At 50.8% G+C, this 23,515-nt stretch overlaps 1 protein-coding gene across 1 annotated transcript in view; it reads right to left on the bottom strand.

Moving 5' to 3' along the window:
• Positions 1-21,655, bottom strand: part of HS3ST1 (heparan sulfate-glucosamine 3-sulfotransferase 1) — a 29,029-nt gene extending 7,374 nt beyond the window's left edge. Inside the window, exon 1 of the mRNA XM_030314194.1 lies at positions 21,378-21,655. The gene's annotated coding sequence lies outside the window, so the exon portion shown is untranslated. The remainder of the gene's footprint in view (positions 1-21,377) is intronic.
• Between the last annotated feature and the right edge of the window lie 1,860 nt (positions 21,656-23,515).

Genomic DNA, 23,515 nt, shown 5'->3' with positions numbered 1-23,515 from the left:
AGAGCCCCCCATCGGTGTCCTGATGCTTTCTCTCCGCTGCCATCCCCCCAGGGCCTGGCACGATTTCTGTGCACGGTAGGTGCTACAGACCTTATTTGCTAAATGAACATATCGACGGCAGTGCAAGGTTAAGCGAATGGCCCAAGGTACTGAGAAAGGCTTTTAATTCACTAGAAAGACAGACTGAACAGTTTGTCCGTGAAAAAGACTGTGTCAAACGGTAGTGAGGTTTTCAACCTGAGAGAGTCAGGCAGGAGCCAGGTATTGAAAGGGGGACTCAAGATTTCTCATGGTGACTGGACGAGATCACCTGAGAATCTAGAAAATATTTTAATTAAAAAAGGGGGGGGCGATGCAGCGAAATAACCCTTCGAAATATTTTAATTTTCTCCTTAAGTCTTCTTATTACATAATTCACATCATGACCTAGATTTCAAATGTAATTAACTACAGTATATTCCCCGACTCCCACCACTGCAACATATGTGTGGATAAAGTGGAATAACGAGAATATTCCACGAGAGGGAAGTTTAACGCGTCGGAAATAGTGCTGCCCGTAAGCCCTCTGTCTGCCCTGTATCTTCCCAACCCCTCAACAGAAACTAGTGGTGCAGCTGGCACAGACCAGAAGCTTCTCTAGGATAACAGGGATTCTCGAAACAGTCAACCACAAGTGTTTTCAGGGATGTAGCAAAAGGGTTGGAAAGGAAGACATTTCTTACTTGGTGCCCACTGGGTGCCAGGTGGTGAGCACCAGTGTATAAATCATCTCTTCCGATACTCGCAGCAAAACTGAGCAGTGGTTATGCTAATTTTATGTGACTTCTCTGAAGCAACGAAAAGGTAACGTGCGGTAGTGGGAAAGCAAAGGCACTGTTGCAATGGGGCAGATCCGGGCTGGTTTGCCTACAGCTCTCTGAACTCAAGTGTCCTTACCTGTCTGGGGCTCAAAATGCCATTCTGAAAAGTGGGTGCCATCTACTTCCATATGATGAAATCAAATCACCGGGGCCAAATATACAGCACGGGGGAGGCGTTCAACAAATGGGAATGGCCTGCCTTTCTCCCTAGGACACGTATGGAAACACGCTATTCAGGTTAGAAGACCTTCTCAAGGTCACAGACGCCGGGGGTGTGGGAACTAACACTCCGTGGGCCGTCTCTAAAGCCGGTTGTCCTTCTTTTCCTTTGACTTGGGAGGTCTCCCCATGGGCAGTGGGGAGTGCATTCGGGGCAGAGGGGAGAGCTTACACGAGAGCATAAGAAGAGTAGACAGGATGGGATCTATGCTACTACCAGACAAGAACAAGCATCCAAGAGTGCTGAGTGATTTAATCTTCTGGAATGTTGGGGCGCCTGGGTGGCTCAGTCGGTTAAGCGTCCGACTTCAGCTCGGGTCATGATCTCACAGTCTGTGAGTTCCAGCCCCGCGTCAGGCTCTGTGCTGACAGCTCAGAGCCTGGTCCTGTTTTAGATTCTGTGTCTCCCTCTCTCTCTGCCCCTCCCCTGCTCATGCTCTGTCTCTCTCTGTCTCAAAAATAAATAAAAACATCAAAAATTAAAAAAAAAAAATCTTCTGGAATGTACTGAAACCTCAGTAAGACAGTTTGAACAACAGAACTGTCATTTCCGCATTCAACCAAAGTTCCGGGCAATCAACAGTGAAGGTTTTTCGTTCATCTTTAGGAGTCAACAACGTCTTCACTTTCACCTTTAAGCAACTTCTTAAGGGCACGTCGCGATGGTGTCGAATTTCCATCCTTGGCAGATCATCTTGGAAAGCAAGAAAGAGGAAGGAGATTCGGCTTGCGCCTGTCAGTCTATGAAAGGACAGTGATATCTCAAGACTTCCATAAATATTTATTTTCTTGAAATTGCCTGCACATGACACTCTTCAACAAATGTTGACACTCACTTTTGTTCGGATTTACTTATGGTAATTGCTGAGAAGCCTACCTCACGTGGGGTGGAAAGGGTTCAAGTCAGAAAAGACCCAAGGTCAGTCCACATAATGTAAATAAGTTTCCGCGGGTCACATTTACTCTCTGGGGAAAGGAAGGGTCACTGGCCCCATTCTCCCCCCCGAAACACAAGAGGACTTTTCGAACACTGCCTCCTCCGGCCTTTCTACGCCTCCTAGCATCCACAGCAGCGCTGGGAGTTTCCATATTTACAAAAGGCTACCAGGATAATGCACAAAATTCTGCAGGAGTCAAGGAAGAAGCTATCTGGGCAAGCCAGGGAGGGCAACGTGGTGGGGAAGGGGTTTGGGACCAGAAGATTTCAACGATAGTGTTGTTTCTGAGCCTCTGAGAACACCACGGTATCATGAGGCTGACAAACGCAACCTGTCCCATAGGAAGTCTGAAGCCAACCCACACAACGTTCTTCTCCAAACGAGACGAGGTATCGGGGTGGAAGGACCTTCGTGAGGAGCGGCCGGTGTGGGGTGAGGAGAGCATCCTTCCCAGGAGCCCTGGGTGCCCCACTGCAATTGCCTAGCACAGGGCTTTCCAAAGGCAGACGTGCCCACCGGTCCCCCGGAGATCTAGTTCAAAATGCAGACTCGAATGGAAGGGGTCTGAAGACAGGCCCAAGAGTCTGTGTTTCTAACCAGCTCCCAGGGAAACCGGCCTGCCCACCCTCAGCCCTTTAGAATGGCAAGGACTCTGTGAGCTCCAAACGCTCATGCCCATTCAGGTTCAGATCCCGATTGCGCTGGCTTTAGGGGGGGGGGGCAATTTTCCTCTGGTGTTTGTTTCTTACCATTGTTGGGGCAGTTTGTTTTTAATACCGGGATTTTAACAACTGTGGCAGACGAACTAGAGAGGGATCGGTCCGGCCACAGAGGTAGAATTATCTGTAGAGCAGGGTGGAGGGGCCACGCTGGAATTAACAGAGGATTCAGAGCCAAGAACCCCGGCTCACATCTCTGCTCTGTGATTCCAAACCCCCAAGACAGCCCTGAAGCCTGGGAGCCTCAGATAGAAGGCACCGGCTCCATATACTGATTGCAAGGATTAAATCAAACACCCTACGTGGATGCCGAGGATGTTCCCATATTGCCTGGCCCATGGCAAGCCCTCAAATCATGGTAGCTATTCTGGTCCCTAAAAAAAAAAAAAAAAAAAAAAAAAAGGCGGCTGTGTGGTATAAATGGGATCTGGAGATGATAATTAGTCAAACACATTTGTTCATGATCCAAAGTACTGCGGTGACTCAACCAGGCAGGGGCTCAAGGAAGAAAGGACAATGGCAGGTAGGAAGGCTCCAGCTCTCTGTGACTGAAGGGGTGTGCGGTGCAAATGCCCCCCTTGGTGGATCCCGAACAGCCAGGTGAGTGCAGCGGTGAGGCCCCGGGGAGGGAAGAGGGAGGAAGAGACACTCAACATGTTTAATCTGCGTGGCTGTGCACAGAAGGCAGCAGTGACCTAAATAAATCCTTCATTAGAGGCAGAGACACACTGGCACAGGCAGTGCTCGGCAGAGCTCTGTGACAGGAGGGCGGACGGGGCCTCTCTTATTACTCGGTGCAGCTGAGTGGAAAAGGGGCCGTGCTAGCAGACAGAAGACGGGAGACAGGCCTCCTCGGCGTACCTGGGTGTGCGCAGCGTCAGGCCAGGGGGGACCCAACCTCCCGACAGGGGCCATCTGATTGGGGGGGGGGGGGCGGGCATGGCTGGGCCCCATAGGTGGGGACAGCCATGAATCCCTAACATGTCCCCAGAAAAGACACACAGGGCGTCCGCAGCCAAAGGGCCATCTGCCATCATCCTGTCTCACCCTTATCCCGGCAGAAGGGGTCGGTGGGTAGGGGGAGCATGCGGACCCCAAGGTCAAGCACGCAGGGGGCTAAACTGAATTGGAAATCCAGGTCTCCCGACTCCTACCCCACTGGATCCCAGAGACATGGAAATCGAGGCTTGTCTCGTGCTGGGGCAGCGAATGTTAGAATAATTTGCTGCCGAAATACACACGAGCACAGCAAAGGACATCCTTCCCCCAGACGAGCAAGGCGGAGGGAGGATTTATCTCATTTCTTGAGCCAGCTTGTACGGACGGCGTCTCTGTCTCCCCTCAAAATCCCCACGTTGAAGCCTCCAGCCACGATGGGATGGCATTTGGAGGTGGGGATTCTGGGAGAGAATGAGGTTTCGATGAGGTCATAAGGAAAAGGACCCAAGATGGGGATAGTGACGGGGTAAGAAGGGAGACCGGAGCGATCTCTCTGCCAAGTGAGGACACAGCCTGCAAGCCAGGAAGAGAGCTCTCCGCAGGGGCTGAGCCTGGGGACATCCTGGTCTTGAACTTGGCAGATGCCAGAACTGTGGAAACGTTTGTTGGTGTTTTAGCGGGTCGTGTATGGTACTTAGTTACAGCTGCCCAAGCCCACCGACACACAGCCCTTACCGGTAAAAGCAAAGACAAGTGGGCTTCCTGGGACCGCTGTGTATTTCCTGGGGTAACAGGTGACATCAAGGGACAAAGCTGGCTGGACAGTGTGGACCGCAGCCAGCACCCGTGGATGTGATCTGTCTTAAAGAGGCAGCAGCTGCCAAATCCCCGGATGCTGGAGAGGAAGGACCCGTGTGACCTGATCTTTGAGGTTTCCAAGATTCAACTGTGAATATTTCCGTGAAGGCTCCTGATTTTCATGAACGTCACGGACAGATATTAGTTGTCAAGTGTGGTGAAGGTCGGGAGGTGGGGAGGCTGATGGGCGAGGCTGTGGAGACTGATGCCTGAGGTCCAGACTCTGCCCAGAGGTGATCACTTGGGCAAGGCACCCACAGTGTTTCTAAAACTGTCCTGAGTTACTGGGGATATAGAAAGAATCTAGCCTCTGTCCTCAAAGCACCCCGCAGAGGAGAAGACAAGCATGGAAGGGAAGTGATCACCACATTCAGTGTGAGCGTAGACGCAGCCACAGTTACACGACAGCCCAGAGGCAACGCTGAGCTGGAACGAGGGCGGGGACGGCCCGGTAGAAGCCCTCGGAAAAGGCAGCCCATGTCCAGGCACCATCTGGGAGGAGACCTGGGGTCCGTTTCTGCACTGGGGCTGCTTCGGGGGTGCAGCCTGTGGGACACGGTGGTAAGGCTGCCCCAGCCGGCAGGCGTGGGGTCCGGAGAGGCGGCAGGCTCCGGGATTGAGAAAGACGGGGAAGGGGAAAAGAGCCTTGGCAATGGAAGGCAGCATCAGGTCCTGAGCCTGAATCCCAGCAGCACCATTCACACGCTCCAAGTGGGGGCGGGTTAACGGAAAATCTTGGAAACTACCGCGCACGTTTGGCCCAAGAGTCCGTCTTTCCTTTTGAACGTGCCTGTTCTTGGTTTCACACGATCGTTTACAACCAGACATTGAAGTGAGCACTTGGCATTGACAGGCACCGTGAAACTCACCAGCGGGTCAATGAGGAGGCCGGTCCTGCCTGAGAGAAGCTGAGGGGAAGCAGGCATGTGGACCGTTAAAGCCGGGAGGCCATGGCTGGTTTGGATTTTATACCGGCCGTATTGCCTCCCGTCCTGAATTAAAGTGTTGCTCTTCACGTGATGGCACCGACTAAAGCAACAGCTTGTAGTGTTTTCCCCCACCACACACATTCCCACACGTGATCATGATTTCCTTCTACCCCTCGCTTGAAACAACTTGAAAAACACTATTCAAGTTGACTGATCCTCTACTCTGAAGCTTTGGGTTCTACGAAACGAGCCAGTATTTCATCTGCCTCTGACGGAAGCATTACGTTCTGTATAAGGAGTTTACTTAAACTGGGAGTTCCTGTCTTATTTTCTCTCTCCCGGAGTGCCCCTGAATGTAGCCAGAACACCTGGACCCTGCCCTTGACCCAACTGTCTCTGTGATCTCTTGTCATCTCTTGTTTCAGTACCTTCAGATGAAGCATCCGACTACACGTGAAGTTAAATCTATCACCACCCTGATGATTCTCTCTGAACGCTGATGCCAAAATGATTTCTATTTTATACTCTTAACACAGTATTTACTTGTTAGGTCTTAAAGTATTTGAAACAAGCGGGCCTCAACAAGGGGAGGACATTCAGAGATCATCGCGACGGGGGAGGCTGGTGGTTCAGAGAGCGGGTTTGAGTCCTGGCTCATCCCTGACTCCCACTGGGTGACCAACAGCGAGTGATGTGGCTCTGTGTGCCTCATGTCCTCCCCTGAAATGTTGGGGTGGTGAGAGCGCCCACTCTGCAGAGTGCCATGAGGACGAAAGGGCACGTTACTACACGAGGTGTAGCTTGTGTGTTCGTGTGTGTGCGCACCTGTGTGACAGCTCCAATGAGGATCTGAACTTTCAAGACTTCCTGCTACTCTCACACGCCTTCAAGGCCATTAACGCATTAATGAAGGCAACCCACACCTTGAGGCCCTGCAACCCGCTAGCCCATAGGATGCTTCCGCAACAGGAGTCTCGACAGGCATCGAAACAACAAAACTGACGGACCCCACGCTGCCTTTCGACTTTGACAACCACCTTCACCTCCCCCACCAACTGGTCTGAACATGCAGACCGGGCTTTGGACTCCAGATTGGCACCCAACTTAAACCAGCAGGCTCATTAGCATCCAATGTACCCCAGAGAAGGAATAGGTTTGACAAGGAACAATAGTTCAAATTAAATGAGGCTTGAAGATCGTGCTGAGATTTCTGGTTTGGCTTTCCATCATTTGTCTTCAAATGCTGAGAGTCATAAAGACTAAGACATTGAATAATGTTGAGTCACTAAACCGGATTCCAAGAGGATTGCCTCTCACCATTACTATCTTCCTTCTTCCCTCAGACACAACCCAGGAGCCTAGGTCATCCACTCAGGACACGGATGCCAGGCCTCCTGCGTGCTGGTCCTCTCGCTGGCATTGCCCAGGGACACGGGAAGATGTGTCCTCTCGGCCCCAAGGGGGCTCACTGTGTAGGGGGCAAGACAAGGAGACAAGCACTTCCAGCCCGATGAGATGTAGGAGGCTATGGGAGGGACACTATTTTAGCAACTTAAAAACCATCCAAGAAGAGGGTAGTTTGGGACATGCTTCATGGAAAACACCCCTGAGAAATATTCCGAGGTCTGGTGAGGACAAAAACCAAGTTCAATGCTTTTTTTTTCTTTTTTCTTTTGTTGAGAGGGAGAGAGAGTGCAAACAGGGGAGGGGCAGAGGGAGAGGGAGAGAGAATCTCAAGCAGGTTTCATGCTGAGTAAGGAGTGTGAGACAGGTCTTGATCTCTTGATCTCACCACCCTGGGACCAAGACCTGAGCCAGACTCAAGAGTCAGATGCTTAACCGACTGAGCCACCCAGACACCCTCACGTTCAATGCTTTTAACTGAGGTTCAGTGTAAAGCAGTAACAAGGAAATAGAGAAATGAATGCAGGGGTGAGGGAAGATCAAAGGGAAGATCAAAGCAAGGGAGTTCAGATCTACCAGGATTTAGACCCTGCCTTCGGTATTTGCCCGTGGAAAAGTCACTTTCCTCTCTGGGCCTCAGTTTCCCCACCCAAAGACAGAAATCTTTTCTTATCATCTTGAGTGGCTACAAGAATTATAAATGAGAGGGGCGCCTGGATGGCTCAGGCGGTTAAGGGTCCGACTCTGGGTCAGGTCATGATCTCATGGTTCGTGGGTTCCAGCCCCGGGTCGGGCTCTGTGCTGACAGCCCGGAGCCTGGAGCCTACTTCCGATTCTGTGTCTCCTTCTCTCTCTGCCCCTCCCCTGCTTGCACTCTGTCTCTCTCACTCTCTCGAAAACCAATAAACATGAACAACAAAAAAAAATTTTTTGAAGAATTAAATGAGGTATTGCAGGGGACAACAACAACAACAAAGCAACCCTGGCCCACCTGTACAGGACAGGTGGATCCTTCCTACACAATAATATCTGCTCAGTCAACGGTGCTTGATGACATCGGCCTGAAGAGAAGCACGAAGGAACAATAATCACAACAATTTAGGTTTTATAACAACGGGTCTGCTTACATAACTGTCACTAGTAATGAGAGAACCGCACCCTTCCCAAAGTTGGCAATAAGAAAAAAGCACTCTTGGGTGCAAACAGGAAATTCTGCTGTGTTGATAGCCAGGCAGAGAGATACAGATGACAAGAAAAAAGGAGAATTAAAAGCATAAAGTGGCTCTTAATCTAATGTTTTTAAAGGACAGCCATTATGAGATAATTAGCCTTTGTGCCATCTTTAGCGAAGGACCATAAAGCACCATTCGAGTAAGAAAAGGCAGCAGGTGAAGCCAATTCTCAACACATGGGGTCGTGGAAACCAGCGGGGCCCGGTGGCCTGTGTCACCAGCATCCTCACGAATGGCTCCCTGCCAACCCAGAGCCCTTCTGCCACTTTTGCTGAAATTGACGGTGAAGGAGGGGTAGCTGGGGAGCAGCAACGGAGAAGGAGTAGCTGGGGATCGGCCGCGGAGAAGGAGTAGCTGGGGATCGGCCGCGGAGAAGGGGTCGCTGGCAATCAGCAGCCAGCGAGGCAGGCCCCACCCCTCAAGGCTGAAAGTGTAAAGAGGTCCCCGGACCAAGGCTGGGCGAGGCCGGGGAGGCTCGCGTGCACACAGCTGTTACCGGAGCTCTACAAAGGACAGGCCACTGGGTGGAGGTGACTCTACCCGGGGAACATCTTCTTGGGACGAAGGAGAGCTGCCCATCTAAGCTCGAGAAATCTGAACGCAAACATCAGCCTCCTCTCCAAGAAAACAGAAATATCTCTATTTATGGTAATGGCACTTTCGGGGCACCCGGGTGGCTCTGTCGCTTAAGCGTCCGACTGCAGCTCAGGTCGTGATTTCACGGTTCGTGAGCTGGAGCCCCGCATGGGGCTCTGTGCTGTCATCGCAGAGCCCGCTTCCGATCCTCTGGCCGCCTTTCTCTCTGCCCCTCTCCCGCTCACGCTCTCTCTCAAAAATAAGTGAGCTTAAAAAAAATATGTGTTTATAATAATGACACTTTCACTTCTCAACTCCACTGGAAACCCTCCCACGCCCCTTCTCACCATGCAGGTCCCCACGTTCTTCAGCAGTCCTGCATCGATCTCCTGGACCAGGCGCGGGGGGTGCACAGCTCTAGAAGCGGGGGTTTGCCCCGCTCTCCAGGGAAGCTGTTTCCTGAGGGATGCGGCCGAACCAGCAAGTGATGACAGTAATGTCACCTGTGTGGGAAGGCACACTCCAGGACAACTGCAAAGGCAGGGCCACGCTAGGGTAAGGGAGATGAACACCCCCTCCCCAGGCAGCCCCTCCTCCCTTGGCTGCTCGTCCCAAGTGGGCTGGTGGCAGGTCTCGGTTCATGAAAGTCTCCCAGAGACCTAGAACGACAGAACACCTGCTGTCTCAAGCAGTGCACATCACAAGCGAGAGGGGAAGAGAAAATGCACAATGCATGGGCGGTTCTCAAAGCTCTGGGCCAGATGTGACACGCGTCACTTGGCCTCACTGTCCTTGTGCACAGCAAGTCACACGGCCACGCCCACCTTCCAATAGGAAAAGTGCGACCCTCGTGTGTGTCCACGGGGCTACCACACGCACATTTATTCATCACGCGGGGGGGCAGCGGATGGCGAGGGCATCCAGGACAAGCCTGTGACACGGCCCATAACCGGGGAGGATGGGGAGAGGGCAGCCGGGCACAAGACTGCACAGGGCAGAATTCTTGTCCACATTCCTGATTTATCTGGGGGAACGCGGGGTGGTGGTGCTATGGTCTGAATACGAGGCATTGGACGGAACAGCAAACAGTGAGCGTGAGGCTTGAAAAGACGGGAACGTGGACGCCATGCTGCGGGGACTTGAATTTCACTCCTTTTACTATATAAAAAAAACAAAACGGCCAAAGGAAAGCTAGCCTCTGATCACCCACTATGCACGTGAAACATCCCGTACGAATCACCACATTTAATCCCGACAACCCTGAAACAGAGGGTACTGGGGTCCTGCATTATTTCTTAGGTGCCACCTGCCTGCCAGGCACTGGTTCAGGCTGGTTCCCAGTTTGGCGGCTCTAGACAACACCTCCGTCCTCCTACAGTTTCACCTACTGAAACAGATGAAACATTAAGTAAATAAGTGTATAAACACGCATAATTAAAAATCACGAACAATATGTGACTTCTGGAGAGACTACCTTGCCCAAGGGGATGCCGCCGTGAAGCGAGGCGGCCGGGCACGGACCTCTCCCTGTGTTTCAGAGTCCTGCACTTAAACGCTGATACTGTAAATAATGGGGCTCCTTGGGATGTTCTGCATCGGGGGACAGGGCAGGGACCCGATTATGTTTGTGCGAAGTCTGCTTGGGTCAGGGGGAGAGCTTAACATAGAGAAATACTGCAGACTGCAAATAGCTGTAAAAGTGACAGAGCTGGGGAGGCAAATAAAAGTGAAATCAGAAGAATACAAGATGTGTGTTTCAGCTGAAGACAGCAATAAAAGAGACAGGACGCGGAACAGGATCAATTCCCGGACTACGATGTACAAACATGAGCGTAATAGTTGCTCAAAGGCAACAGGGACCAATTCAGGGTTACGTAGTTGATTAATTGTCCCCTCCCACTGTTTCAAATGTCTGTGTGCCTCCGCTTCCTCTTCTGTGATTCTGGCCCATGGCATGTGACCAAGTTTTTGGCTAATGGGACCTATAGGGGAATCCTGCACAGGCTTTTGAGAAAGGTTTCCTTCTCCAATGAAAAGAAGAGAGTCCCCCCCACCTTGTTCTTTTTGTAAGAGCAGAACACTGAGAGAGGCCACCCCGGGGACAACATCATGGACCTCTCACCTGCTGGGGGGGGGGTGGTCAGCCGGAAGGAGGAGGCAGACCGGAAGGTGAAATACTATCCTTACGGACATTCCTGATCTGCTTTTCAAACAAAATCAGCCTTACCAGCAAGAAAAGCTAACCGGGGCCACTCAGTACTGCATTATAGACATTTGGTCTGTACCAGGCTCTCAAATAGGTGTTCTACATGCATCATATAACGCGACTCTCACCTCAAAAGTCCATGAGAAGCATAAACCCAGTGAACAGGTAAGGCGACTACATATAAGGCTTGGAAAAACAAAATCATTTCCCCCAAGTCAAATAATATACTCCTTTCTGGGGCAAAGGGTATCCTTTTGTGCCCAGAGTCACTATGAACTCTAGACTGGCCTGGCCCCAAGGATGCTCTCCCCTTGAGAAAGACTGAGGAGGGTGGGTCCATCCCCCATGGAAATGGTGGGTTCCTATGATGTGTGTAGACGGGGCTTAGAGACCGGGGAGGTGTAACCATTTCATAGGGAATAATCAGGCAGAAGAGATGCCCCCTGAAACCCTCTTTACTAAGGGCTGATGTTTAATGAAAGGAGATTTAAAGCCAACTCAAGAGCAAAAAACTCCCTTGCAGCCAGAGGAAGACGACGAGGGGCACCGTGGCCGGTCCCTCCACCAGAGAGCACTGGGTCCCCCGGTCTTCAGTCTGTACCTGTGATTTTGTGCTGTCACTGAACTGGAGAGAGGCCCCAGCTTCACCTTTTATGTCCCATTCTCCGTTCTTTCCAGGACCACCATTACACCTGTGTGTCTTTCCCTCAAGGCCATGGACATTCAGTTGGGGTCCTGAGAAGCTTCGGGGATGGGAGTGGAGGTGGCATTGACTGAAATGACAGCACTGGGATTTAGTCGGGGGCTTCCGAAGACTGCCCCATTACAACAGGTCACGGCCTTCCACGTTCTTCAAACTCTGCTGTCTGCTTTTAATGGTTTCTCCGTCCAGGCTGCTTCTCTAGTTCCTTTCTCTCCCCCTCCCTCTTGCCCAGGTCCCCCTCCTCTACTCGGTTCCTGCCCTCACATCTCCTTCCTTACCTTCTCTGCATTGCTGCTTCCAATCCCTTGGCCCGGAAAACGAAATAATAAGGTTGGTTTAAATTCTATAAATGAACACTCGAGAAACAAAGAGCAAAAGACTCAGACAGTCTCCCCTGAAAACGACGCATGAGATCAGTCCTGGTCCCTGACATTCTAGATACAGCCTGTATCGCTTCCTTCTGTCGCCTTAATAATGGTATCTTTTTTGGTAACGTTAACTGTGAGTCAGGCACTGTGGGATGCTTGCCTTGCTTGTTTGGTTTAATGTGCACTAAGCGATCCTGTGCTATAATTGTAATTATGCCCATTTTGCAGATGCGGAGACGGAGGCTTAGCGATGAGAAGGAACTGGCCTCTCCTGCTGTTTTGCGGCGAAGAAGCACCCGTTGCTTTGTGGCTGAGAAGCAGCAAAGTGGATTCTAACTAGATCCCTGGCTGGGTAAGCCTGGGCGCTAACTGTTGTGCTGTTTCGCCTATTTTCTGGCGCGCGCTGCAGGTAAATAAACACTGCTAGTGAGCAGCTCAGGTTAAATGAAGACGTGGTAATGTTCTATGAAACAGAAACGAATGACCTGGCCATGGGCAGTATCTCACTACTGAGGAAACCATAAAACTTCTTTGGAAAGTCCACGAGCAACGGAACCCTTGTTAATTTCCCTCCCCACCAGGTTATTACCTAAAATGGAAACACAGCATTTTCACTGCCATCCTCAGAGCAACCTACTCCAGCAGTCTTCAGGGAGCTTTCTGACTCAATTTATCACCTGAGGTCATCTGCTGGGAGGAGCGAGTCTGGAAGACCCTGTAACAGTTGTATTAGCTTTGGATTCGGCGGAAGGGGGAGCAGTGGCAGGTGCGGGTTTTCAAAGCCCAAAGTTTCCTTCAGTGGCCTCAGCAGAGCCCTTGTCTGGGCCTTGTCTTTGCAACCCCAACCCTACGGGAATGTGCTCGGTGCAATATTTGACTGTATCCTGGTGGCCTCGCGGGGTTCAAACCCCGTCTTCCAGAAGTTGTTGGGAATAATCTGGTGCACGCTGTCACCACTTGGGAGAGAATCTGTCTCACTTATTAAATGCACTGAGAGATCTGGTTAGAGCCACAATTCTTTTGCTTCTGTGAGCAAACAAACAAGCTTGCCTTGGATTGATCCCCTGCTTAGCTCACCAGAGAAAACAACCCCTCCTTTTCTCCTTGGACCACACCCCGGTCCAAGGTCAAGATTACATCACCTTCAATATTACTGTTCTCCCCTCTCTAACTTCTTAGGATTCTAGGACTTTCACCAAAATAATCTCTCAGAACAGTCCCCACGAGAATAGGAACGTTTAATAAAATACAGTTCTCCCAGTCAAATTTGTATTTCATAAAACAATGCATAATTTTTTAATACTTAGTATGTGGGATACACCTGTACCAAAACATGACAGGTTGTTCAAATTGAAATTTAACTGGATGTCCTATATTTTTACTTGTAAGATCTGGCAACTCTACACAAGAAGAATATAGGTTTTCTGGAGATTTTGCTAGGCATTTTCTAATGGCAATCTCCTGTAATTCTCATTAGAACGTTAACAAAACAGAGGCCCAGAAAACTGTATTTCTCAGGATGACGGTCGGTGAGGGGGACATCAGCCATTCAAACAGATGTGACTTCAAAAGCCACGTGCTCTCCACCACAACAGTAACTCCAAAATCTAATCCCAGAAATCTGTCACTGTCACCTTCTCCCTCCTTCCGATCCTGGACGCTGGGGAAAAAATACCTGGTGTAAGACATAATTTAAATAAAGTGCCAGCAAGTTTTCCGAAGGAGACGCCCAGTCCGTGCTCACTCCTCGCCACTCAAGTATTTATTTTTCTGAGCACAGCAAGGCAAGCATGCTTTTCATTTCAGCTGCATCCGCAATCACCTTTCTCCCGCTGTATTTAACTGCTGATACAGGACTCTGATTGACTCTCCTAAACTAAGGAGTGGAGACATTTACATGAAACAGCTTACTGCGCGTGTACCTAATCGGCAGGAATTCTAGGGGAAATTCAACAAGACACAAAATGCATCTCGGAAAGTGCTGAAATGGAAGTTCTTGACAAATAAAAGGAGATGCGAATGTTTTAAATCTAAATATATTTCTTCCTTTAAAGAAAATGCGGGCTCCTCGGTCCTCCAGGGATTTAAGGAGTCTCCACCTTGGGCCATCTGCTCACTGCAGGTGGGGAATCATGGCTGCAAATCTGGGATCTGCCTCCCTCGTTCTGGGGATCTAAGAAAAGTTGCCTCAATTCCAGACCTCAGTTTCCTTAAATATAAAAAAAAAAAAAAAAAAAAAAAAAAAAAAAAAAAATGAAGATGCTAAGAGATCTCCGGCTCCCTTGAAGGGCTGGGTGCAGGAAAAACAACAACAACCAAAAAACAAAAAACAAAGGAGAATATGGGTATTATCACTCTACATAGAAGTACGGAATTATCAGTGTCATGATTTTCTTTTTTTTTCCCCATTTTTTTATTGTTTTGAAATCTTTTTTTCATTCTTTGTATGCCAGAATGCTTTGGAACAGCCCAGATCTGTTCAGCAAAGGGTTCCTGTTAACCCGCTATTCACCTGGGCTGACCACATTAGGAATCCCTAACTTGGACAAATGACTCAACGAGGGCTTGGGGGTCTATACAAAGGGTGACTCCGTTTTATCATCCTTCTTTGGCTTTTCTCTCCATGCCTCTCTCTCTTTCCTTAAATATTTCTTCCCCAAGAAGCCTTGCCTAGTTCCCCCGGAAAGAAATGTTGCCTCTTGTTTCTTTTCTGAGCAACCACTTGGAACCAGTAACACTGTTCTAGGAGCTGGTGGGAGAAACATGCCTGCATGCCAGATGTCTGCCCCCCTGGGGCACATGTTCTGATGGGGAGTCACAGAATAAAGCAAGAGAGCCTGAGAAGTTAACACGATGACTCCAGATAAACATTATTGCTACAAAATCATGCTATGAGAGAAAAGGACTGCAATGAAAGAAATCAACACATTGATTGGAGGGAGGTATTCTCCAGGAAAGGTGTGTCAAGGACCCAGGCAAAGCCCCAAGCACTATGCATTTACCCCTCCTGTGTAAAAACATGCTAATTGATCTGACTGCCATACTCACTCTAAGTTCCTTAAGAGTAAGATCTATTTTTTAATCTTCTACACTACAGTCAACATCAAAGCCCAGGGTAAATTTGGCAGAGTACGTATCAGAGTTTCAAAGGGCACAAGTACCTTTCACACATAGAAACAATTTTTAAAATACATTTTGCGGGCACCTGAGTGGCTCAGTTCAGCGCGCAGAGCCTGCCTCTTTTCTTCTGTTCCCTTCTCTCTCTCCCTTCCCGGCTCATGCTCTCTCTCTGCATCCTCTGTTCCCTTCTCTCTCTGCCCCTCCCTTGCCCATGCTCTCTCGCTCAAAAAGAAACATTAAACAAAATTAAAATACTTTGTTTTTGTGATACAAAATGAACTTTCAGAAGGACACAAAATGTCATTGCCAGGTAAAGAAATTAAAAGTTCAAAAAAATCTTCACTGATGGTGGGGTCCTGGCTTCAACCAGGCAGAGAAGCAGAGACAGAAAGGGTTCCTAGCACAGATCAGATGCTTGATTTACAAAGGTACTGAATGCCAGAGTTCCAAGTGCCAAACCTCAATAGTTAAGGCGGACGTCCCACAATGCTTGCTCACTTTAGTTACCTACTCTTCTGTGATCATTTATTAATGTCTTCCACGCTGGTCTCCAATTTCCTTGAGGACTAGTCCTTGATGGGTTTTGTTCATTAATGGATTCCAGCACTTACTCCAGTGTCTGGCACCCGATAGACACTCAACAAATGGACTCAATAGTCGATTTCATTAAAATTAACAGTATAGTCTGGGGCGCCTGGGTGGCTCAGTTGGTTAAGCGTCTGACTTCTGCTCAGGTCACGATCTTAAGTTCCGGCCCCAAGTCAGGCTCTGTGCTGACAGCTCAGATCCTGGAGCCTGCTTCGGATTCTGTGTCTCCCAATCTCTATCTGACCCCTCCCCTGCTCTCTCTCTCTCTCTCAAAAATAAACATTATTATCATTATTTAAAGAGTACAGTCTGTTATCAGGGGTTTACCTGCAACAGCAACTCCGAGAATACGATCAAGGGTCTAAACTCCCACACCAACAATCTTTTATGTCAGATTATGACATTTCACTTTGATTACATTGAGTCAGAGACTGAACTTTGAGATCCCTGGCTACTGGCCTAAGGTATCAGCCTAGCACTCTAGCTTTTCATATGGCCTTCTCCTGATTTCTCCTTAGCATATCACTATCCAAAGGAGGACAGATTATCATCCATCTTGCTTTAATCTGTCCTGTCCCCTGGAAGGTAAGTGCAAGGTCAAGGATTTCCACCTGTGTTATTCCCTCCTGTGCCACCAGTGAGTAGTGCAATCCTCGGTCCATGGCTGGAAGTCAGTACACGTGTGTTAAAGGTCTAAATGTGATCGCTGTAACTGCCTCTTAGGACAGGGAACAGGAACCGCCAAGCAAACGCTCCATGAACATGAAGGGTAACTCACTGGAATGCTGTCTACACAGCACGCCCGATAACACCTTTGCTTCAACGTTCTGGGTAACTGATTGTACATAGTCTCATAATCCAACCGATTTCTTCTCTCTGCCCAGAAACCAGAGGCCATACACTGGAGGCCTGTGTGGCAGACAGAAAGTCTACTTACAGAAGTGCTCTGTTTGGCCCACATGGTATTATTTTTTTAAAAAATCGACTCAACTGCGGGTACTTAAAACTCAGTAGATTCCTTGCAAAATGGTGAGCTTACAGCTCTTGGAAAAAAAAAAAAAGTCAGATGTGGCTGGACAGGGCCACAGGTCCTGGCCACCCCGATGTTGGGCTGAGCTCCAGTGCCCAAACCCCACACTTCTCAACCAGGCACCGGCTAAGGCCTGTTTCACTCAGGCTCCTACTGGCCTGGCCTCGGAAGGCATTTGAATGTACGACCCCTGCTGGAAAGCTACCAAAAAGCAGGCAACATGGAGGAAAAAAAAAAAAAAAAAGTAAAGAAAAGATGCCAACTGGGATCTATTTCCATTATGTTCAAGCTATTCCTCGGAAGAATAATGTATTCATTTTTCTAGAACTCTGGTGGTACCACATAACCATTGACAAACTATGGCCCAGTAAATATTATTCTAACGGCCTGAAAAAGCTATGAGCTTAATTCCCTGTGGGGAGAGGAAGCTGAGAAAGCTTCATGCCGGAGGCAGGCCTGAAGACGGATCGGGAGAGGCTGCACAAGAGCTGGTTACGATTGCTGCTAGCTCAGAAAAAGGAGCTTCCTTGAAGACTAAGGGTTACCTCCAGGAATTGATGAGAAGCTGAGAAGCTAAAAAGCCAGGCTTGGAAAAAGAGAAGGAAGGCACCTGGGTGCCAGGGAACATGTCAGGGTCATGCCATGGGAACAGCACCTCTGGGAAATCCTGAAATCTCCCGCTGCTGCTGACGCCACTTGATTCATGACTCACGGTGGTAAATGAACACTTAGCTGTCCTGACGTCCCTTAGCAAGTCCCTCAAGATGCCAGGTCCCAGGTGGGATCCTCCAATCGAGCCTCCGTTCAGGGCCCAGAGAGATGGACAAGGAGAAAGAGCGCCCCACCTCCCACTGACAAGTCTCTCCAGGGGCACCTTCCAAAATGCAAAAGTCCACTGTGGGGTAGGAGGATCTTAGGTGGTGATGGGAGGGATGGGGCAATACGATCGGTGCAGCGGCACAGAATGAGAACAGACAGACCCGAACTCCAATCTGGAATCTTCTGTACCTTCAAGAAAACCAGTTAACTTTTCTTCTGATCTACACATTCCAAATCTCTAAAATAGAAATCATGCCATCTGTCTGTGCACAACACAGGGTTGCTGTGGAGATTCCGTCCAATCGTTCATTCAAAACTACTTGTCGAGCCATTTATTAAGTGACCAGGCACTTAGCTAGGTCCCGGGGACAAATCTGGAACACCCACAATGCAACAGAGACCCAGTGCTTTATGCTGATGACAGATTTAGACAAGGGAGACCCAGCTCCGGTCCTGAAATTGATCACATATTACTCTGCCCCAACTGATGCACTCATCTGCAACTCTTCTCCTTTTCTGATTAATCAATTTCAGCTCCCTTCCTCGAAATATACATACATACATACATAGGTTAAGATACAAAATCCATTAAGTTAACTCTTAAAAAATACTCTAAAAAATTTAACTCTGACCCTGAAAACAAGAAACTAACGGTTCTGAGGAGCAGGGAGGCCTGGTGCTGACGAATTTTAGGTGATCACAAGGAGATACCAGCCCATTATATGAAATCCTCTCCCCCATTTAACCTTTAGCATATGTAATTGACACAGGCATTAGCAATCTGTAATTAACATTAAAACAGACCAAATGAAATTTGCAGGAAATACGTGGTAAGTAGCCCTGAACATTTTTCACCCTTGTTTCACAATTGCCAAATGCTCTGCACATACGTTTTCTCACTTTCTCATAAAAAATCTTTCAGCCTCTTATTTTTCAGAGGAAGAATTCAAGGCTCCGAGGGAAAGCTAATTTGCTTAGGGCCTGGGGCAAGAGGCGGCCTGCAAATCCCACTAGCACACTCACCACTCTCCCCACTTAGAAAAGGGCAGCTTCAGTAGGAAGCACTGGTTCATTGGTGGAGTCCAAAGAAGATACACCAAAATCACAGAGGACAACTTGGTCTATTCCAACGCCCACTGAAAAGTTACTGCATTTGCTACATAGCAGCTAGAGCATTACAACTCTCCAGCTTTGTCTTCACCCCTCCAAGACTGTCTCTCAGAACAGGGATCCTGGCTTAGAGACATGCCCCGGAGCCTGCTGTCTGAGCCCTGACCCTGGGACAGGCTCACCTACAGGATATCAATACGTTGTAGTGTTCTTCTCTCCAGTCTCTAGGCTCAACAGAGAGAACACGACTCACGACTCAGTACTCAAGGTGGCTGTGTGTTACCCTGGGTAGATGCCCTGGCAGGGGAAAGGCAGTGTGCACAGATCAAGCAATTCTACATCAGCCCGTCTGTACTTTCAGCCCCTTCCGGTCACTATCAGATGGTAATTCAAGGTAAGAAAAGCTTACACATTGCTTTTCCCTTCAAAGGGCTCTCTCGGGGCTTTTCCAGTAAGGAACTTTCTTCTTTTGACAACGAAAGCACACGCCTCAACTGTATTGGGGAGTCCAAGCAAAGGGTTCCTAAGCATCTACACAGTGCAAAGCACTGCTTTGGACTGGAGGACTTGTGGCTTCATACTAGGGGTAGCAACAACAGAGCTTCGAGCCCTGGGATTTTCCCAATCCCATTTGCAAGTTCAAGGTACCACTTTCTCATCAGCTTCCCAAGCAAACAAAACAAAACAAAACAAAAATCCAAACCTCCCATTTTAAAGCTACAGTGCACCATACACCAGGCAGCTTGGGCCAATCCTCACTCAATGCTGCTGTCCTAATTAACTGTGAGGACTTAGGAATGCTTAGTCACGAAGTTGTGAATCCCAGATCCCCATCAACACGGGCTGAGAGTTAGAGGGACCCACTGGAGCCCAGAAAGGCTCCTTGAAAAGCTGATCTTTCTCTTCTAGTTCTGGGGAAAACCTTATGTAACACAGTGGTCCATCTGAACATGTTACTTCTGCAATCTTATGGAAGTAAAAGAATGTAAGCCCTGGAAATGCAAAGAATAACGCGAGGATTTGCAGTTGAAGCGTCCATCTCCCGGAATTTCACGAGGTCAGGCTTTTCTAGTTGCACCCAATCTTGCTGAAAACAAGAGTATTTCCAAACGCCAAAGGATGGGCTTTCTAAACACAGGGAGACAGAAGTTAGGTTATGTCCCTTCCTCCCCCACCCCTTTTTAAGACGGAATTCCTGGAATTAACCCTTGAGTGGAAGTTGGTAATTGCCTTTCAATGAAATCGGGTGAGATGTGGCTGCAAAGCGAGAACGCAAGAGTTAGGACCCAAAGGATCCTGCGTGCGCCCGGGCTGCAGCCACGAAAGCCAGCCAAACGACGGCGCCCGGACGCAGGGACTCCTCCCGGGACCGGCTCCCGTGGCGGGCGGCGGGCGGCGCAGCCGAGCCAGTAGTGCCCGGGTTCCGAGAGCTCTGGCTGCGGGAGGAGGAGCGGATACTCTCCATCCTCACTTGGCTGTTCCTCGCGGCTGCTCCCTGCCAGCAGGGTACCGCTTCTGGGCGCGCAGTGCGAAGAGAATGGATTTGGAGTCGCCTCCCCAGAATCCCCCCAAAAGCACCTTCCTGCAAGTAGTGGCTAAAAATAGCCGGCGGATAACGCTGGGGGAGGAGCGAGACGCGCGCAAGGCAAGGCGAAGCGAGGCAAGGCTACGTCTTGTCCTGCACAGTGGAGGGCGGAGGAGAGATGCAACCCAGCTCCCGAGAGAGGGGCCTGGGTGCACAAAGAAGCGGGGACGCCCGCCAGCGAAGGGGGTGAAATGGAAGACGCACAGCGCCGGCAAACAACCGCGCAGCCAAGCGCACCCCCCACCCCGAGCCTTGCAACCCCGCTCCAGCTCCCGCCCGCTTCTCCATCCTATGCCCGGCTCTGGAAGCCGGCCCTCCGGCTCCCGGGACAGGCTGGGGCCAGAAGGGGGAGCAGCGCGCAGTCCGCCGGCTGGCTCAGAGAGCGCACCTGGAGATGTCAGGCTCGCCTAGTTGTGCCCCCGGTTCCGAGAGGGGGTCTTGTGCGCTCCCATCGCGGGTGGGCGCCCCGCCTCCCCCCACCCTCATCTGCCGCCACCACCCAAGGTGGTGCTCGAAATAGAAACAGAAGCAGAAAAAAATCGGTGAAAAGTACTATGAAAAAGCAGGACGGTGTAGAACTGGCATTCGGGAAAGAGATTACCTATGGTCCATCGCCTTAATCTCTCTCCGCCGGAACATCCCCGCCCCTTGGGAGATGTCCCGTGTCTCCTCCACTCCATCCAAATGCAAAGGCAAGGCAGACCTAGGTTTCCCCACCCGGGGTGCTCTCTCCACCGACTGACTTTTGCTGACTGTATCCCTGCCCCAGTTCCCGGCCAGAGTGGTACCCGGGCTTTGCTGCGCGCTGCGCTCCGGCCGCCCGGAGCCGTCCCGGGGAGATGCGCTGGGCAGGAACTAGCCCCCTGGCTCTGCTGGGGGAGGATCCAATCCACAAAGTCAAAAACCCGAAAACCTGCCCATAAGGGAAAAAAAAAAAAAAAAGTCCCTCGGGATTTGCAGAGCTGAGAGGGCAAGGCAGGAGGTGAGAAGGATGAGAAAACCCCGGATCTCTCCTTCCCTGTTCCCCCAAATCCGCTCCACTTGCTCCAGCCTCGACTCACCTTGGGCTCTGCGCTCGCCCTTAATCCGGGACGCCGGTGAGGGCACCCCGACGGCCCCAAGTCTTGCCACTCCCCAGCCTGGGAGGCCCCCGCCACAGGCGCGCGGCACTCACCTGAGCTGCGCCGCGGTCCAGCCGGTCCGGCGCCCGAAGTCGGCTCTCGGGCTGGGCCATGGGCAGCGCCGCGGAGCACCGGCGGCCGGCGGAGCGAGCCGGGAGGGAGGGGGGCGCCTCGGGGCAGGCGGACGAGGCTGGGGCGCAGGCACCCACGGAGATCCAGCAGAGACGGCGGCTGGTAGCTGCCGGCGCGCCGGGGACTTTGCAGGCGGGAGGCTCGGCGATCAGTCCCGCGGAGGGGAGGAGCGGGAGGAGGAGCAGGAGCAGGAGGAGGGGACGGAGGAGGCCGGGCCCTGAGGGAGAGCGCGTTGGGCAGAGGAGGATCGCGAGCGCCCACTGCTGCCCGGCCCGCTCCGGTGCTGCCCCGAGTCGGGCCCGCTCCGAGCGGCCGCGCCGGGTTCTCGCCTCCCGCCGACCGGCAGCGGACAAGTGCATCAGGCCCCGCGGCGCGGCGGCTCCTCGGGTTTCAGTCCAGAGGGAGGGGACCCGCGCGGCCCGGAGGGTGGGGTCGGCTGTGGATTGGGTGACGCTGCCTGCGCCGCAAACCTGGGACGTCCCGTCCACGCCCTCTCCCCCGCCGGGAAAGGCTAGGTCCGAACTCCAGCCTCCCTCCCCCCTTTTTCTGCACCCTCCAGCTCGGCACGGCCCCGGGGTCGGCGCCCCTCCCACGTGCGTCTGCACCCCCAGTTTCCTCCCTGGCAGGTGACCCACCTTAGGCCCCGCTTGCGCCGCCCTGGAGGCGGAGGGGGCCCTCCCCGGGAGCTCGCACCGCCTCCCGGCCGGGACGCCAGCGACCCGGGAGCCCCAGCCGGCGCGGGAATCCGCGCCCGGAGCCGGCTCGGTTGCGCGTCCGGGAGTGGATGCGGATTTCCCGGGAGAGCGCGGAGAATTCACCTCTGCTTTTGCTGGCACCCCAGGGTCTGCTCGGAAATCAAGCAGGGATTCTCTGTCCCCTCCCCAGATCCAGTAGCTGGAGGTTTGGGGTGAGAATTCCACCAGCATCTCAGTAGTTCAACTTCGGAGTTACGGTTTCGAGGGGTGTGGGACTGGGGTCCCCTTGCGGAGGCTGGATCGCCTCCCTGCCCCGCCTACCTGAGCCAAAGTAAGCTGCCCTCAGAGACAGGTCGGCAGACAAACGTGCTGGTAAGCAGGAAGGGAGGCGCAAAGAAACACGCCAAATGCACCTCCAGATAATTAATTCTCAGTGAGATTTCAGCACATCTTCCGTCTCGTAAATATTGGAAGATAAATCTGTGGAAGAATTCGACTTTGTCATTCAAGTTTGAAAAAACAATCTTTCCTTAATTTTACTTAGTTTAGAAATACTTGCCCATTGAAGGAACGGTTGCCGGGGGAAATGGACCCCTTTACTCGAGGAAGGTTACCTATTTGCCCCCTTAGAAAGCGAGGCGATGACCATCAGCATTTTCTATCTGATAAAGCCAGTAGCATCTGGGAGCCAAGACCCGAGACTTATTTTGGAAAACAAGCTTTTAGGGGTTTTTGTGACCCTGGCTATTTCTCTGAGCCAGACTAATGCTGATATAGGTATTTTGGGTAATATATGCATGTATAGATGAATTTTTATGTCATTTTAAAGCCCTACTTTGAAAAGCCTCAGCATTTAAATTTACATTACCTTTAAAAGAACTGCTTCCGCCCCCCCTCCCCTTCTATGAAGCTGTGTGAAATAGTATATGAGGTAGTACAGGTCAAAAGGTCATCTGAGATAACCCCTTGCCAACCTCCTTTAGCTCCTACCAGCAGCTAAAGCCAAGTGCAGATCAGGGGTTCTTTCAAAACAGGGGGCAGCTTTGATGTTCTGTGTTGGTATGATTACTTTTTTTCCTTGAGAGTTCAAATTGCTTGTGTGCGTACTTGGGAATCTCACCTCTCATTTGCAAGATGCCCAGGGAGGCTGCCAGTCATTCCATTTAGCACCCTGGGAGCCAGAGGGCAGGTTCACTGATCCCCTTAGTTCCCCACTACAAGTCCTGAAAAGGAACAAGAACCTTAGGCCCCAGCCCCGAGTCTCTTCTAGAAACTTCACTTCTTGGAGGAAGCAACTCCAAGTAGATCTGGCAAGTGACAAGAATTTGAGGACTGAGGATTAAGTGTCTCTGACTTCGGCTCAG

The sequence above is a fragment of the Lynx canadensis genome, chromosome B1, assembly GCF_007474595.2.
Source record: "Lynx canadensis isolate LIC74 chromosome B1, mLynCan4.pri.v2, whole genome shotgun sequence".
NCBI classification, from domain to species: domain Eukaryota; kingdom Metazoa; phylum Chordata; class Mammalia; order Carnivora; family Felidae; genus Lynx; species Lynx canadensis.
Note: the sequence above shows the minus strand (reverse complement) of the source record. Positions and strands in the feature narration are given on the sequence as shown.